Below are 19,046 nucleotides of genomic sequence, written 5' to 3'. Positions count from 1 at the left end.
TACTCTTTTGCAAACTTGGATTGTTATTCAGACTCAAAGCTTCTGTCTTAAAATCAGGAGACCTGTTTTGTTTACTGTGACTGATAATGTAAAATAGTTCCTATAATCTAGACCACTTTGCTAAATGTCTCATTTTGCAATTTTCCTAGGTTCTTGGGGATTGTTTCAATTTTGATCTCATTCACCCCATCTCCTCCCATATCTGAAACCCCCTCACTCAACTCTGTGGCCTCTTCCTTATATATTTTATTTTACTTATCAGAATTATTTTTATTGCAATTGCCAATGACAATTTACTTCTAGAATTTTGTATTATGGTGTATAGTCTGCCGCAGTTTTGTTTTGTTTGTATTTCCTCCCTGCCTCTGCAGACTGCTGAACATAACACTTTCCCTCATATCCTACATTGTTTCTTTTCTGATATGAAATTGCCATGCACGTCCCTTCGTTTGTACTTTGGAAATCCAATATTTAATGATCACTTTTTAAAATTCTTCATTAAAGTTATCAATACATTTTTTCAGCCTAATGTCAGCAATTGTGCTGCAGAACATTGCACAGTTTCTACCAATTTCCTTTTGTACACTTATTTTCTGTGTAATTCCTTGCATTCTTTTTCTTTTGTTTCCTTTACTCCCAAAATGTCTTCTGAGGGAGTTCTCAGCTACCCTTGTATAAAGTAAACCCAGGCTTTTATGTCTGAATCTTTCTTTGTTTTTCATTATAGTTTTTTGCAGTGTTGTCTGACATTTACCAATACTAAGAAAAACATCCTATCCCGTTCCTTTGCAAGCAATTTGCAGCATCATTTTGTCTCTGATGTGTGGCCTCTGTACCACAGTGAGCATGAGTGGGAATTTGCTTTAAGTGATATTGCTTTTTAGTACAAACCATTAGTGGGAGCACTCACTGCTTTAATTCCAGAGAATAACCAATCAATCATTTTCAACTACTGCACTTTCGCTTCTGCAAATTTTTATGAAATAGAGAAGGACCTTGAATTCACTCCTTCACTCTTCCATGTGACTAGTGGCTCACTACTCCACTTTTCCATGTGACTAGTGGCCTCTTGGTTCAGACTGCATTAAGTGATAGATATATACACATGTACATACATACATATATGTGTGTGCATGTTGTGTACCCAAATTAGTACATGTATACTGATTAAAATACAAAACTGTAACAAAAGATGTAATAATTTGATTAGTTCCTATCCCCGTGACTTGTAGCTGCAGGCAATTCAGTCCTTCCTTAGAGATTTGTATTAGATAAGATTGCAGAGAAATGTCTCAGGACTTAAGTGAAGAACACAAGTATGTGTGGAGAGGGTGAGAAATGTAGGGTGACATGTAAATATTCATATTGAACTCTCAGATATTTGAAGAATATTGATACCAAGAAAACCAGGATCTCAGGAAGGGGTACAATGAGCTCCACTCCCTCCTTTTCTCTAACTTTATGCTGATCATCTCATTGATTTCTCTTCTCTCAGGGAGTATAGTGGTTATAACAGTTCTGTGAAATCCTAATGATGTGCTGTCTGGGCTGGGGTCCAGAGCAGACCTTGGGTGCAAGCTCTGCAGCCAGTCCCAAAACACCCAGAGGAAGCTCCACTCCACTCCCAGGCACTCTGACACACCCAGGATCAGAGGTGAGCAGGAACCAACATCTGTCCCAACAGTGGGAGTAACTGGTGCTAAAATCCTTTGGTGATGTGAGGGTCATTAGAAATACAGCCTTATTACAATGAAACCCGATGTCTAGAAATTGTTCTTATTTGGGGCTTGTACCACTGTAAGAGCTGAGATTTTAAACTCTACTAAATACAAAACAAACAAAAAGACTTTATATATTCATGTTCATTTAAGAAAATACTAGTTGTGATGTATTATTTTTAAGTATACAGTTAATATATTTGGAGTTATTTAAAATTTATATTGAGAAAAATGTATTTTCACTATTGCTGTAGATGAGCATCTACATAAGACTATTAAATTGATTGTTATTTTATATCAAACAACTTTTATAATACTTATTCTTATTGTTATAATATTTTATAAATTTTAAGGAATATGACAAAAAAGATATTGTAGGTATTGAAGGGGGGGGTCTCAGGGAGGAGCAGTGGTACAAAAGGGAAACAAGAATGTGATTCAAGTCTATTTAATTAAAATATGTTTTTAAATGTTAACAAATTCAGATAAATTGAAATCATGTAACTTTTCTCAACATAATGCAATAAAAATTTTAAAAAAATTCTAATGATGGTATTGTTTGAATATGTCATTGTGCTGGGATAACAAAGAATGTGGTAGCAGAAGTTTCATATCTTTATCTTTCTAGTCATGTCAATATCAATTTGGCTCACATGTTCTCTGGTTTGATTTGATTTAATTTTTTGTTTTGTTTTTTGTTTGTTTGCATATATTTTTTCAAGATAGGGTTTCTCTATATAGCTTTGCTGTCTTTGAACTCACTCTGTAGACGAGACTGACCTCAAAGACATCTGCCTGCCTTTACCTCCTGATGGATCATATGTTTAATAATATTTTTATACATAGAGTTGAGTACAGTGATATTCAGGAGGTTGGTTGCTTAAATGTTTTTGTACTGTTAATCCCTACTTCTTTTATGTGCTCACCAAAGTTTAAATCTTGTGGCTGTTGGGTATTTGGTAAATATTCTTCATGAAACTTATTTTTGAAGTGCTATTATTTGGCCATTAGAAAGGCAAATCTAAAATGTTTCTCAACTACACATATAAAAGTATAAAGCAACTCCCTAAGTTTTGCAGTTCTGGTAATTTTACACACATATTTTAATGGTTGGCTTTAATTGTCACCTTGGGGCAGCTTAGAATCATCTAGGAAGAGGATCTAGTGAGTCAATGACTAGTTCATGCTGTCCTTCGGCATATCTGTGGGTGAGTCTCTCGGTCACCTTGATTGAAGTGGGGATACTCTGGCTGCATGTGTGCATCAGCACACCTTTGTTTTGGGCCATCAACAGTATAAAAGCAATGTAGCCAAGTACTAGGAATGTGTACATTATTTTCTCTCCGGCCTTAGATGTGATATAGCCTCAAGTGTGTGCCTGATGTCCTCACAGTGATGGTCTGCAATGTGGAGCTATTGCTAGATAAATCCTTTTTCCCTAAGTTTTTTTTGTCGGGGTATTTTATCACAGCCAAAAAAAGAAAATAGACAATACTCATTTGATTCTTTATTTCTGAGTTACAAAAGTAGTATCTTCTTTATACAAAAGTTTTATTTATGAAAAGAATATTAAATAATCTAGAATACAAACTTTCCAGACTTTGATTTGAACTCTAACTAATGAACAAATTCTAAAAGATTAAAAAAAAAAAAAACTAGAATTCCACTTTCAAAATGACAGCATATAAAACTAAAACAAAAGAAAAATGCTCTGTCACTATTCTGATGAATTTACTCCTTACAAAATTGTGATGGTGAAAAATCTTTTCTGAATTCTATCATATGTATTGCTCATATAGTTATTCCATGGAATTCAAAACGAGAATGTATAAAAAAAACTACACATTTGATAAAAACTCATTTCCTAGCAAAGAAAGCCATATAGAAGGAATTTCCATCTTTATTCACTAGTGAAGAGATAAAAAAGTGATTTCATATTAGGAAAGCTGAATTTATCTTCTCATCTGCATGGAGTAATCTGGCATCAATCCAGGTTATTATTTGCCTCCTTTCAGCACAAGGTATATTAAATAGTACATAAATAAACATGTCAAGCAAAACCCATTTATTGTCACAAGAAAGTCATTTGGTAGACAGCTTGTCAAAGACTGGAAAATGAACATGTTTCTAAAACACATTTTGCCTCTAACAGGTTGATACCTTCAAGAAAAATGTATAGCAACATTGTGTTGCCAAAGGGATAACAGGCCCCCGTATATCTAAGCCTTGATAGAAAACAATAAAGCACATCTAAAGTTCTATTATATTTACTACTGAAAGTAATTGTCTTTTCATTGTAATTAATTCTGACCATTCCATACGGCATATTTCACTTGTTATTATCATGTAATTACAGATTATTAAAAATGCCCAAAACAGAGAAAAAATATTTTGGATGTACTATTCTCAGCATTACTTTATTATTTTAGTAAGTGTTTGTAATTGAAACTAAATTACATCACTTTCTTCCCTCAGGTCCCTCCCAGCAAGCTCCTGAAACCCCATCTGTGAACCTACTTTTAAGCTGATAGTCTTTTTTCTTCATTATTGTAGTGTGTGTGTGTGTGTGTGTGTGTGTGTGTGTGTGTGTGTACACCTGTGTGTATACATATGTATGTGATGCACAAATACAGGCAAATTCATCCTATAGAGTCTACTTTGGTTGGTGGTATATATATTGTTGCTAGGCTGAACAGTCTGCATTATATAACCAATAAGTTGACTCATATTTTGGAGGGACTGATTATACACACACACACACATATATATATATAATGAAATTGAGCCACTTTGACTGAGAATGCAGGATATAATGGTTTGTATATGCTTGTTCCAGGGAGTGGCACTATTATGATGCATAGCCTTGTTGGAGTAGGTATGCCTATGTGGGCATGGGCTTTAATACCAGTATCCTAGCTGCCTGGAAGCCAGTGTTATGCTAGCTGCCTGGAAGCCAGTGTTCTGCTAGCGGCCTTCAGAACAAGGGGTGGAACTCTCAGCTCCTCCAGTTCTATGTGTGCCTGGACACTGCCATGCTGGTAGTGCCATGATGGTAATGGACTGAACCTCTGAACCTGTAAGTCAGCCCCAATTAAATGTTGTTCTTATAGGAGTTGCTTTGATCATGGTATCTGTTCACAGCCATAAAACCCAAACAAAGACACAGGCCTCAAGAGCACAGCCTCACAAAAGCCCCAGTACCAGGCAGGAGAAATCTACTTTCAAATGGTTGGTCAGCTTAATTCAAGAGACTCCCAAGACAATCTAGAGTTTTGCTATACACCTCGGTTGCCTCTTGAGTACTGACATTAGGCCTGTAGTGTTGATGACACTGTACACTATGGAATGGGACTTGGATGACATGAGCTCAGTCTAACCTGAAATTCTCCTTTCCACAGTCTGACTTCCATAGCTACGCAAGCTTACAAGGGAGAGACACAATCAAACATACCTACACCCCTGTAACACCTGAAACCACAGCAGTTTTCAGGATTGCAAAATATGAACAAAAGTGCAATAAGTGGTACTCAAATGTCAGCATCAACCAACTGTTGTGTAATTGGACTTCAGGGCTACCCAACAAGAGGAAATCCTGCCCAGGACTAAACACCTACCCAGCTTCCTAAAGCTAATGAGGTCATGGAGTTTTTGATGATTCCATTACTGCTAATTTACTAGGCCAGTACAATTCCTTATTCTAGATCTTATTTTTATACCCAGAGGCAATATGAATATCATGCTTCTTCAAGAGAGACTTTCTTTACAACAAATTGAGACTATCACAGAAAACCACTAGACACAATTCCGAGAGCAACAAGTGCTGAGGAGCCAAACCATATACATTTACAGTGATGTTAGAGGAAACCTTGTAGAAAGGTGAGCCAGGAAGATCATGAGATCCGAAAGACCAGGAAAGTTTTCCTCGAACAATTTCTCCTCAAACTGGCGGCATAAGTTTGACAAGAACAATGACAATATAGAAGGATACATCAATGTCAAAATTTCACAGTTTTCTTGTTAATCAAGGAGCTCCATTCACCTTTTGTTTCATCCCATTGGCTGCTTCCTCATCCTGTTATGTCCTGAATGGCAGCAGAAAAAAGAAGACTTGGCTTCTGGGCAGCAATGACTTTCATGCACTGGAACCTGTAAAATTATCTCTCAAGGGTTTGGAGTAAGGAGTGGATAAGTTAGCTATTGCGACATTATCCTCACATATGGTTAAGGACAGAAAAAAACAAGCAAAGATGCCAATAACAAAAAGGAAGACAACTCAAAATGCCCATCATTCTCACAATTGAATTCTACAAAAATATAAACATCCAAATAAACAACAATCCCAGCAATTTTATCCAACACTGAGTTGCATGATAATAATCTGTCAGAAGTGCACCAAACTTACTAAAACGCATTGTTCAGATGACTCACCATTAATTATTATTGGTAATGGTAACAGTAGAAATAGTTATATAACTCTAGTAATCTGTCAGTACCAATTTAGATTCCAGATTTAAATTTGCATACAGAAAGCCTCACCACACCTTTACAAGAATTCAAACTAGATTCTATTAAGTAAGGTAACTCTGACCCAGAAATACAGCTGTTGTTTGTTCTCTCTCATTGGAGGTACCTAGCTTCAAATCTGCAGATATGAGGACACAGCCTGGAGTAACTGCAGAAACTAGGAAAGTAAAAAGGCATCCTTGGAGCAATAGAGAGAAAAATAGCACAGTGCATGTGCTCTGATCAAGGGAATAAGAAAGAGAAGACTCTTCAGGGAGAGAAAAGGAAATAAATATAGAAAGAGGTAGGAGAGTAAAAAGACCATGAGGATGTCTGAAAAGGTCATATGGAATCATACTTTGAACTATCTCCATAAAAACCCATAGTAAATGACATACTTGTATTCATGTATAATTTTAATGAATTTTTATTATCTGGTCTGGAAGATACAAAGATGAGCTAACAAAAACCCCAACATTAGACTTGTAAAGACTTCTTTTGAGTTGTTGGACAGTTTTGCCTAAAAACACTCAAAATTTATAGCTTACAGCTATGGCCTTCAGTTGTCCTCTGGAGGTGGAAGGTAAGTCTCCATCACTGACAACCCTTTGCCCTTCAAAGACAGGACACAAGAATGCTGAGCTGGAAATGAAGTGAATGACTAATCCATGAGGACAAGCTTTCAAAGTCCCAAAAGGTGGTCTGCAAACTTACAAATAAGGGAAGTAACCTACCCAGCTATGGCACCTATGAACCACAGCAATGGCCCTCATGGCAACACAACCATTAAAGGTGCAGTAGTGCCAAGGTAGTACTACCTTGGTGGTAGCCAACAGATCTCTAATTGGATTTAAAACTGGCTCAACAAGAGGGAAACCATGTCCCTTAGTGGAAACCTACCTAGCAGTTCAGGGCTAGTGAAGTCATGGATATTGGTAGACAATATAAAACTACTACCATACCAACAAAATGCCTAAAAATAGTCTATATACGGTTGTCATTATACTCACAGATAAATGTAGTTCTCACCTATCCTTAAGGGAACTTCTCTTTGCTACAGAGACCACTACATAAAACTACAATTATACAAAGTATCCCAATGGATACATCTATAAAACATTCTCGCACCTATGCTGAGGGAAGATTGTGGAAAAGATGACAGAAGGTTATACAAGATAGAAGCTAAGAGAGTTCCCTGTGAGGCTGTACTTCCTAGGAAGGTCAGAAGCTACACTCATCAAATCCCATCAATGTGTTTGCCCAAACATGAACTGAACAAGAATGATACCAATAGACATGTCGGAATGAGTGGGGAAAGGCCAATAAGACCTCACCCCTACAAGGAGGACTATTTGAAGTTAAGTAATTCAGAGAGAAAGAGAAATAATCTTCCCCAGGGGAGAGCACAATTGGTTATCTGATACCATGTGTTCAGCCATGAAAACATACTTACAGGTAACATTATGCAGACTGAGCAGCTTATTTATAGGAATGTATGTATATGCATTTACACATATATGCATGCAGGAACATAAAAAAGGAGACCACAAATTTAATGAGAACAAAGAGGGGTATGTGAGAGACTTTGGAGGGAGGAAAACAAAGGGAGAGATTATATAATTATATTATAAGCTCAAAAATAAAATAAAGTAAAAAATTACTATATACTTAATATATGCTAATCAAAACATGAAATAATTTTAATAAAACAATAGTTAAAACTAACTTCTTATAAGATAATCATTTAAATTAAAAGCATATGTTAAGCCAATAAGATATTGAGAAGTTTAAACCTTCAATGGTCTCTGCTTTTCTAACAAATTAAAAACAAAGTCCTCAAACATTGCTGTACAATAATATAAGTCATTTGGCATCACACTTATTTGCTTTCTTTAGCAAAAATTTACTCATCTCAAACTGGTAGGCATGGACATAAACTGAAAGTTGCTAATCTCCTGCTATAACCTGAAGTCAAGTCTCATATATTTATATTGTAAATACACAAATCCACAGGTGCAAACATACATGCATACATGCACAAACACACCAACAAACACACACACACATACACAAAACCTGTTATGAATAATGTTATTATTAGATCAGCAATCTCTCAAAATTTTCTTCCCTTTTTGACCTTCAACTAAGGTATAACTTATGAGTTTTATTTAAGAGAAATGGAACAGTATTTGTGAGGTAGAGTTTGACTACTTTTGGGAAATGGATGGCACGATATACAGAACAGAATGGAACTTTAAGCCAGAACCATACTCAGAGAAGGAGCAGCAGCTGAGCTCACTAAATTCTCATGAAGTGTTATTTCAAACGTGGATGTATTCTGAATTTTATCATGCCAACCAATGCTGAAATGTAAAAGCTTTCGTGCCACAAAACAAAAAGTGGAACTGAGTGAGGAGACAGCTCAGTCAATAAAATGCTTGCTGAGAGAGCATGTGGAAGTCAGTCCGGTTCCCAGAGCACATACGGAAAGCCAGGCATGACACAGCAAGCCTTTAATACAAACACTGGGGACATGGAGAAAGGCTGATCACTGGCCAACCAGCCTCCACAAGCTGAAAAGTTCCAGGTTCTGTGATGGATCCTGTCTCAAAAAAGAAAAAATCAAAACAAAAAAAAAAAAAAAAAAAAAAAAAAAAAAAAAAAAAAAAAACAAAAACAAAAAAAACAAAAAATAAAAAAAACAAACAAACAAAAAATGATGAAAAATGATTGAGGAAGACACATAGACTCACAAACGTGCATAGACACATATGCACAAACACAGGGAAAAAACATGCAAGCATACACATAAAAGAACATATGTACACATACACACACATGATGTAAAGGCAAAGAAACATGAGGAGACAGAAATCTAAGCTTACAAGAAATGATCATGTGACCTAGCTGGATGCTCTGTAAGCATACGCTGGTAAGAAAGCCCTGTCTAATATTGCAGACTGTAGTGGCCATTAAGGGTGGAAATGGGATGCATGGTTTCAAATAACTCCCTTAGGAAGATCAGTCTCCCTGGCAGGTGAAAGATGGATTGGAAGGACAGGTCTGAAGGGAGTGCCATAAGAATTGCTAATGTTTCACATGAGTAATGAGGGAGGCCCAGTGTAAGGAAAAACTGAGGTAAACAGAGAACAAAATGTGATGAACTGTGACATTTATTTTAAAAGCATAAACAGTATGACTTACAGAAAAATACAAGATGAAAATGTTGAGTAATGGACTCTCTGTATAGCATTGTCTCTCACTGTCTACAACACAATGAGAGTGTGGGAGGGGTATGAAGAATGAATAAACTCAGTAGAGATATTCCATTGCTTTTGTTCTTGGTAGTCACTGGGGACATTGTGGATGTCATTTGTTTTATGTTATAATGCTATAGATTAAATCCAAAGTAGATGCTGGACAAACACGACTACTGAACCCTTATCTTAATTTTAGAAATACTGACTCTGAAGGATGTATATGTGATATATAAAAATCAGGTTCATGTGTAATTCTAGAACTCATGAAGAAATACTAGATGGATGTGAAGCTATCACTGTGAAGTTGTAAATGAAATACTATACATAGATAATAGTGGTGCCAGAGCAGACCAACAAGAATAAGAGAGAAAAACCTCTAGCCTTGACACTTGGTAATAGGATCATTAAGAAGCAGTTATAAAAATATAAAACTTTTAAAAATGATGTATTTAGTGGTACTCAAGGAATAAAAAGTGAATTAAAAACAATTTAGAATATGCAAAGCAAAAGAATTTCAATATAAAAAGTGTCCACACTATCAAGTTTTCACGTAAGTAAAATAACAAGACAAAATAATTTAAAAAAATACAATGAATCTCTTGAGATAGTTGCTAGAAACTCAGGAATAATCATAGCCAAAATAGGTGGGATAAAATCATGGGGCAGAATATAAATGAAATTGTTAAATGCTGCCTTTATTGTATTTTTCAATCAATTTTAAAACAATCAATATTGACTCGTTGCTATGAGATGATTGTGTTCCCTCCTGAGCTTGTATGTTGAATCCCTAGATTCTTCTGGGGCAGTATTTACAGATAGGGCTTTTATGAAGAAATTAAAGTCACATGGGGTCACAGGGCAAAGTCTAGATCTCATAGAACTTGTATCTTTGTAAGAAAAATGATGGGTCTTTGTAAGAAGATTGGCAGAGAAAGACACAATAGACCCAGAAGACAGCTCTCTCAAGGAAGATACCCAGGATGCTGTAGTCCCCTGGGAAATGGTAGCCATCCATCCACGAGACAAGAGAAGAAAGCTCGGAATGGAATCTGTCTCCCTGGCATCTTTGCTTAAATTTCAGCTTCTAGAGCTCTCTAGGAAATGAAGCACTTTGGAGCCATCTATTATTCCTTAGTCCTTGGCACTAGTTGCCCTCAGGAATACACTTCCTTCCGTATGGCAACTAGTGTTAGATGTTACTTCAAAAATTCTTGGCTAATTCTATGCTGTATATGACAATCAAAAAATGTACAAAATCCCAAACGGAAACTAGATCTTCAAAGAAGTATTTCTCCTATGCATAAAACCTCTAGATTTTATTTTCTGCTGGGAGGTTAATAAAAGTTCCATGTCTATTACAGGACTGATCATATAGTTTGCATTTGTGGGGAAGGAAAAGCCCTGAGAAGTAAGGCCTAATGCACCAGGACTGGATGTGTAACCTAAGCACTTCTACGGTGTGAAAACGAAGTACCTCAACTCCTCTCCTGTGGCTTTCACGAGGTCAGAGGTAAGCAGGTTGAGAGGAACAGAACACAATGCTTCCATGAGCAACTTAGATCAAGAGAAGGCAACAGGAGAGCAGAGACCATGCCTTTGCTGTCCCTGGTAGATAGTAACTTTAACTCACTGATGGACTTTTAGCCTCCAAGAAGCAAATAAGAAATGCCTTCCCAAGACCAAATTTTGCAGCCCGAGTCTTCTGGCAGGAGACAAGTTAGAATTCAGTACCTGGCGACGAAAAAACCAACTGTGCTGTTTGTAGCGATTCTCGCAAGAGCCATCTGGAGTGTGTGGACCATTCTACACAGTGTTTGCTGCTCTTAGGAGTTTATGCCCCTGGACCAGAGTAAGAATGTAGCAGCAGTAACTCTGGATCTGAGCTAGATAAATAATTAATTGTAAACTCAGCCAGAAGCCAGCATGACTGGCTTGAGCTGACGAAAATCAGCTGCCTCCCTGGATGCAAAGCGGAGTGCACAGCCTTGGAAAAAAGCCCCAGAGGGCTGTGATACTTGCGATATGTGTGACTAACGGTCTCCTTTTAAGACACTTCCCACCTTCTGTTTTCCTTCGTGATACCCAGCATGGAGTAGCCTTTGTGTCGTCTTCTTCCCGGTGGAATTCTCCTTTCCACTGTTCATGCCGTGTACTTAGTGTTTTGAAAAGTACAGAGATTTTTTTTTGATAAGTTAATTGTTTAGGATTGACAGAAAGTTAGACCTATCTTCCTTTAAATGAATTTAAGACATGACCTTTGTATTTGGCCTCAGCAGTTCCAGAACATTCATAAAACTGCTAAGACAAGCGAGTCATGAAAGGGCTTAAGTTCAAATAGAAAAATGGGAATTTCCCCTTCAGAAACTCAAAGCCAAAAATATTGGCCATTCATCACATTTCCCCCACCCATTCCAAATATATTATAGTAATATTCAATCAGAAGAAGAAACAAAACTATTCTCTTGGTTAAGATGAACCAAACAACTACATAAATACAGGTTAGAACATTGACAAATATCACCACCTGAATTTTCTTTTTCTGCTCATTGATGTTCTTCAAAGCAACAGTCTTGAAAGCTAATAATGAACAAACAAAAACCCATTCCTCAGACATACTGTATTATACATATATATGTATGTGCATACACCATATATACACACACACACACACACACACATATATATATATATATATATATATATATATATATATGAGCATAAACAGAATAAATCCCACTGAGAAGAAGAAGAAGCAAAGGCTGCTCCACTCTGGGCGTCATGCATGTATATATCATATATGTGCACATCAAATATATATATATATATATATATATATATATATATATATATATACACGTGTGTGTGTGTGTGTGTTTGTGTGTGTGTTTGAATAGTACCTAAGGATTGTATGAAATTCTTTAACACCTATCCCATTATGGCTATTCCTAATATATTTATTAGGTATAATAAACAAAGCCATATGTGTACTAGAAATCTCATGATGCTCCTTGATTTTACTAGGAGTATGTAAAAGACTGAATACCAGAACGTTGCTCCAGAAATCCTGGTTTTCCTGGAGTTTTACCACTACTGACACACATTTTCTGAATATAGAGAACTATTCTTTAAAAGTGTATGAACTACCCTCCACATCTTTCCCTCAGTACTAACTTGCTGTATATGGGGATGCTCTCTTCTCTCTCCTATTTATCTGACTGATTGCTTTCATGTCTTTATCCTGTGGCAGAAAGAAATGACAAAAATCACAAGGTTTCTGAAATTTTAACTCAGGGGACAAGAACCCCAAGACAAAGAAACAGTAAAGTACAGTCATGACAAAGAAACAGTAAGATCCTGTCATATTACATAAATAGAGAAATAAACAAGGGAGACTCCAGGGAGAGGAAATTCAAAGGCAGCATGAAAGTCAGAATCAACACATGTACCACAGTGATGGTGGCCTAGAGTCTAGACACTTATTTGTGTCAAATTTTGGACATATGATTTATAAATCATATTGCCAAGAATGGAATTTGACTTCTTTGTTAACATTTAAAAATATACAACTCATATTAGCGTGTAAGCAAATGTGAACAGACAATATACGTATATCTCAGAATTTGTTCACAAAGTGAGTGAATCTGAATGATCACACTCACATGCAGGAAAGAGTGACCCGCAAGTGCCCCAAGTCTCCTTCTCTGTACCCTCTGTCATTGCCACCTCCTTCCCAAAGAATCTCCACTTTCATAGCAGAGTTTCTCATTGCTCCACTGCGTACTCTCCCTTACTTTTTATTGCATTTGCAGTACTGACTTTTAGGCTTCGTGATTCAACATGGAGTCTTCCTGGCCTCCTGTCATTTTCCTATTGTGAAAAAGCTATACATCATATCATGTATCATTGCAAAGAGTCTCTCGATGTCATTCAAACCCACTTACACTGGAGTTTTGGATACTGTTACTAAAGAAAGATTATTAAATTGAAAAAATGGGTTCAATACGATTGCAAACCATTGTGTTAGATACAGATGCTTATTAAACTTGAGGCAGACATGTATGTGTGGGGAAGAGATGAGTCTGTGGGAAGATGAAGAAAGGCTGCTCTGCTGCAAGAGGGCATGAGATCAACACTTTAAATCCTGTTTCATTTATCACCATTGCATGGAATTGATTTTCTGTCCTTAGAAAACAGGATATTTTGTAACTGAGCCACCAGAAAGGAAAATGGTTTGACTCTAAACTTTTTTTTAAATGAAAGGGAGGTATAAGTGGATCTGGGAGGGGTTGGAAAAGGAATTGAACACAATTCAAACACACTGAATGAAATACTCAAAGAATTGAGAATGTTTATATTTTCAAAAGAAAAATAGGCCATTTTTCCAAACTGAGTGTAAATTAGATTCATGTAAGCTTTAGAACACCTTCATGGCTTTTCTTACTTTTTTGTGCTTGGTTGAAACACAGATTTGCTGTCACTCAATGTTTGTCTTTAATGAGGTATACTGAATTTTCCAAAAGTCTTTACTTTTCACTCATACACTGTTTCTAGATACTGTCATGACACAGCCAAATATTTACATCAAAAGACATAGTATCCTATCTTACATTTAGAAGCAAATGGCAAAATTTCCCAAAGTACTGAATAATGAAATCAGGGAAGCCTTTTAAAAACAAACTGTAAAGGCAGTGCTTCGAGTTTAGAAGAATTCATTGCAGAGGACAGATCTCTAAACTTTGGGCAAAGAAATGAAGCGACATGTAGTTGGCAAATATCCTGTTCTTTGAGAAGTTAATATTATGGTTCAGGAAGTATATTATTTAATTTTGTATCAGTGTAGGGCACACTGGGACTGGAATTATGAATATAAAACACCTCTAGGTTATTAAAGGTAATGCTGGCTCAGAACTACTGCCCAAAGCATCCTGGCATGTGGCTCCTGACACTCAGAGGAGTGCAATTCAGGTATTCTGCTATGGCTAACTTGAAATTCTCCATAATTTGAAGAAAATGTCTTAATTGTTTTCTCTTGTATCCTATCCTGAGCACTATGCCATCTTTCTTGATGAGAGTACCTATAATTCAGCACCCCAGTGCAATTCTTGACATATCTATGTAATTGACATTCAGCCCATTTATTTTCTCCAAGAACATCTGAAAATAAGGTTAGTACCATTTAATCTTGCCATTCTCCTGATTCTAAAGTGCCAGTGTTAGACGTGCTGCATGCCTTATTCTTTTTGGCAACAGGAACTGACTATCATCTATCTATCTATCTATCTATCTATCTATCTATCTATCTATCTATCTATCTACCTACCTACCTACCTATTTATTATCTGTGATCATCTATATGTATCTATATATCTATTTATTCATTTACTTATTTTTTTCTTTTTACACACACAGACACACACACACACACACACACACACACACATGTACACAAGTTCAGACACACCAGAAGAGGGCATCAGATCCCATTACAGATGGTTGGGAGCCACCATGTGGTTGCTGGGAATTGAACTCAGGACCTCTAGAAGAGCAGTCAGTGCTCTTAACCACTGAGCCATTTCTCCAGCCCCATTTACTTATTGTTAATGATACAATTCCCCATATCTATAGATTCATCCATATTCATACTTCTGTTAAGCTACACATACCTGAATACATTCCATATTTAGGAAAAATAAATGAATCTCTTATTAAACCATTAATCTTTTTATTAACAAACTTTTACTTTGCAGCCAGGAATGTGAGGTGTGATGTTCTTTTTTTCCTCTATAAAGAAATGAAATCACACAATCATATTTCAGAAAATAATATAGTACATGAGATACAATCTCATCTACCATTTAACAAACTTCAGAAATACCATTTTAATATGCTATGTATCTTTCCCTTTGTATTCTTTGCCTTAAACATATTTGTAGTTATTTTTGTGTTAATTTTTCTCAAATTGTGATTCATGAAAGATCCAAGATTTAAAGAATCAAAAATAAAATATATTTTGTAATTTTTGAGGTATTTTATTTAATATACTTATATTTGTACATAAGGTTAAATTGGAAGAGTAGGCAAAAATACTTACTCTTTACCTCCAAAACTAGAAAGTATCATGATGCCATACCACCAATTACAATTATTGTAGTAATGACCACTTCAGGGAGAAAAAAAGATCATATTTAAGTAAGAATGTGCTTGGGACTGGAGAGTTTGCTCCATGAATATGAAAATTCTTAGTCATGCAGAGGACTCAGGCTCCATTCCCAGAGCTCACACACAACTAAAGGATATGCTTGAAAAAGGCTTAATATTTTTTATTAATTTGTTCAAATATCAATGCTTAGGTATCTGTCTTTTAATATTATAAATGATCTTCTAGATGATAAGAGATAAGAGGTGCATCAGCTGTGTAACACAGTAAAATGCTGTGTGAACCAAGGCACATTGCCACTCAAGTGTGGGACGAACCAGAAACCCCTCTAATTAAGTTCCTTAGCATACAGAAAAGCCAACACAACAATATTTTACAAAATAATGCTTTTATAAAATTCTCATTCAAATTATAACATGTTATCTTTGTTCTATTGCTGTGATGAAACACCATTACAAAAAAAGCAAACTGGGGATAAACAGGTTTATTTAGCTTATCCTCTACATCATAGGCCGACATTGGAGGAAGTCAGGACAGGCATTCAGACAAGGCAGGATCCTGCAGGCAGGAGCTGAGGCAAAGGCTATGGAGGGGGCTCCTTACTGGCTTGCTTTCCATAGCTTTTTCAGTTGTTTTCTTATAGAACCCAGGACCACCATCTCAGGGATGTCACCACCCGTAATGGGCACGGCACTACGCCACTGATCACTAAATTGAGAAAATGCCTCACAGTTGATGGATTTCATGTAGTTATTTCCTCAACGGAGGCTCCTTCCTCTTTGATAATTCTAGCTTGTGTCAAGTTGGCACACAAAACCAGCCAGTACAAACATAGAATTGAATTTTGACATTCTAGAATGAAAAATAAATAAATAAAATTATGGTCATTTCAGATTATACTCTAGAACTGACAAGTAAAAAATAAAAAGGTAATATTGAGGTAGACTAGCTCTAAGTGCATGTCTCACCTCTCCTTCTACTTCCTCTCCTCCAAATAAACTTCTCCAGGCTAATCCCCAGCTCTTTAGCAGAACATCTGCTTCAGCCTCCCTCTCTATCCAGCAACCATCTGCAGTGAGCACACAGTTCTTCCCCTCCAAACTCATTTCTGCATCCAGCGCTTTGTCCCAACATGCAAAGTGTCTCCAGCAGGTACATCCTACTGACACACAGGCCACTTTGACCAGGGAAGGAAGTATCCTAACTACAGATTTTGAGCTATCCCTACATCTCTCAAAGTCCAATACCTCAATCTCATCCACAGCTCCATAGCAGTCCTTCGGCTTATTCTCTGCCTCTATTCTCAAGGGACTAAAATCCAGACTCTAGTGGAACATCCTTATTTACTCCCTCTTGTGAAGCCCTTCACTGCCCCCAACTTGTCCTCATTTCCAAGTCTCACATCCCAATACTCAGAAACAAATTGTACCTAGAACCCCCCAATGCCCACACCTATCAGGATCCCAGATTTCCCTACAACCAACATAGAACCACCACACACTCCTAAGAACCTGAGAGGAAACATAAACCGAGGAACAATATAGCCACCCAATGAAGACAGGACTGAACAGCAATACCTAGAGTTACTATTTTAGAAATCTTAGGTGCCTAGATGCCAGTGTAAAAACACAATCAATAACAGCCAGGACAATACATCTCCACTAGAGCCCAGTAAGCCTACCACAATGGATCAGGCATATCCTAACATACTTGAAGATTTGCACAAATGAAAAATCATAAAAAGAATTTATGAATATGACAGGTGTCCTGAAGAGGATATTAATAAATCCCTTGAAATTTTTATGAAAACAAAAACAAATAATTAAAGGAAACAAATAAAATCCTTTATGACCTAAAAGTAGAAAGAGAATTAATAGAGAAAACTCAAAGTAGAGGAATTCTGGAAATGAATATTTAGATACTCAGAAACCAAGAGGCAAGGTTTACTAACAGAGTATAAGAGATGGAAGAGGAAATCTCAGGCATTGAAGACAGGGTAAAATAAATGGATACTTTAGGCAAAGAAAATGTTAAATCTAAAAAACTCCTGAAATAATAGTCTCAAGAAATATGGAAGCTTAGGAAATGACCAAATCTAAGAATGATAGAAATAGAAAGAGAAGAATCACAGGTTCAAAGCACAGAACATATCTTAACAAAATCATAGAAGAAAATTTTCATAATCTAAAGAATTAACAGCATGTCATAGTACTCAAAGCATAAAGAACAGCAAATATACTGTACCAGAAAAGAAAGTGTCCTCTTAGGACTTAGTAATCAAAAACACAAAACCTACAGAACAAAACAAGAAAAAAGCCACAAGGGAAAAAGACCGAGTGACATATAAAGGCAGACCTATTAGAATTATATTTGACTTTTCAATGGAAACTACAAAAGCCAGAAGAGCCTGAACAGTTGTACTACAGACACCGAGAGACCATGGGTGCCAGCCCTGACTACTAAACACTTTCAATCAGCATAGATGGAGAAAATAAGATAAAATAAATTTAAACAATACCTATTTACAAATATAGCCTTACAGAAGGTACTAGAAGGAAAGCGCAACCAAAGAAGCTTACCACACCCATGAAAACAAGGAATAAACAATTTCATAGCAGCAAAATCAAAGTATGGGAACACGCACACACACACAAAACACACACACACACACATACATCCCACCCCACAGAAGGTACAGCCTTACAGAAGGTACTAGAAGGAAAGTCCAACCAAAGAAGCTTACCACACCCATGAAAACAAGGAATAAACAATTTCATAGCAGCAAAATCAAAGGATGGGAACACACACACACACACATACATCCCACCCCACTCCACACCACCACCACCATTAAGAATAACAAGAAAATAACAGGAATCATCAATACCTTAATATCAATGGTCTTAATTTCCCAATAATAACACATAGACTATCAGAGTAGAAGCAAAAGCAGAGCCCATCCTTTGGCTATATTCAAGAAACATCTCAGCATCAAAGATAGATATTACCTCAGTGTAAAGAGTTGGGAAAAGATATTCCAAGCAAATGGTGCAATGAAGCAAGCTCACATAGCCATCTTAGTACCTAACAAAATAGATGTCAAGCCAAAACTAACCAGAAGAGATAGAGAAGGATACTACATATTCATCAAAGGAAAAATCCCAACAAGATGACATTTCAAACAAACAAATAAAGAGCACCCAAAATTTTAAAATAAATACTACCACAGCTTAAATCACATATTGATTCTCAGGTACTGATAGTGGGAGATTTCAATACTCCCTCTCACCAATGGACAGGTCATCTACAAAAATTAAACAGAATAACATAGAGCTATCAGACATTATAAACTGAATGGCTCTAACAAATTGTAGAGCACTTCACCAACACACAAAAGATCTGTAGGCG

Source organism: Mastomys coucha, unplaced genomic scaffold, assembly GCF_008632895.1.
Source record: "Mastomys coucha isolate ucsf_1 unplaced genomic scaffold, UCSF_Mcou_1 pScaffold22, whole genome shotgun sequence".
Taxonomy (NCBI): domain Eukaryota; kingdom Metazoa; phylum Chordata; class Mammalia; order Rodentia; family Muridae; genus Mastomys; species Mastomys coucha.
This window is presented reverse-complemented; position numbering follows the sequence as displayed.